Source organism: Tupaia chinensis, unplaced genomic scaffold (assembly GCF_000334495.1).
Source record: "Tupaia chinensis unplaced genomic scaffold, TupChi_1.0 Scaffold000159_1, whole genome shotgun sequence".
NCBI lineage: Eukaryota > Metazoa > Chordata > Mammalia > Scandentia > Tupaiidae > Tupaia > Tupaia belangeri.
This window is the reverse complement of record NW_006159630.1, coordinates 1,259,501-1,260,139: the sequence shown is the minus strand read 5'-3', so window position 1 is coordinate 1,260,139 and position 639 is coordinate 1,259,501. Positions and strand designations below refer to the sequence as shown.

The 639-nt window shown below is 68.4% G+C and overlaps 1 protein-coding gene across 1 annotated transcript in view; it reads left to right on the top strand.

The window, feature by feature from the left end:
- BAHCC1 (BAH domain and coiled-coil containing 1) overlaps window positions 1–639 on the top strand; it is a 38,629-nt gene that overhangs the window by 2,061 nt on the left and 35,929 nt on the right.

The following is a 639-nucleotide window of genomic DNA, read 5'->3' as shown; positions in this document are numbered from 1 at the left end:
TTCCAGCCCACCCAGGCACCCTGCCAGCCTCAGCCCCCACAGGGAACACTGGAGCTCCCGCCTCCCCACGCTGGAGTGACAGACTGCACCCAGGTGTGCGGGATGAGGTGGTACCTGGCTCCTCAGTCTGGTTCCATCCGGCCTGCTCCCGCCCTCTGGACCTGCCTCAGGCCTGCCCTGCACCTGGGAGGCAGCCCCTTCAGGCAGGAGTGGCCCGAGCAGGAGGGATTGGTGCCCACGGGGCCAGGCCGTGTCCTACCCACCCACGGGCGCTCTTTTCTCTGAGCCTCTGACCGGCCACCCACCTCTGGCCTCCTCCTCCTCGGTTTGCCCACAGAACGGGGTCATGTGTGTGGGCGAGGTGGGCATGGTTGGCCAGCCCAGGTGGACACAGGGCCCACGGGGCTGAAGATGGGCATTGAGGGAGCCGCTGTCCTGGCAGGGTATCGGATCTGTCCCGGGGTCCAAGACCACAGTTACCCTCCCTTCTCCCACCATCCTGCGCTGAGCCACGCTGCCCTGCCCCGACCTCCTCCTGCAGGGTTCCTTGCCTGCAGCCTCGCTCCCCACTCCCTGCTCCCGGACAAGCCACACGGCGGCTGCAGCACACCCTGGTGAGCCCGGCCAACGGCCCGCTGC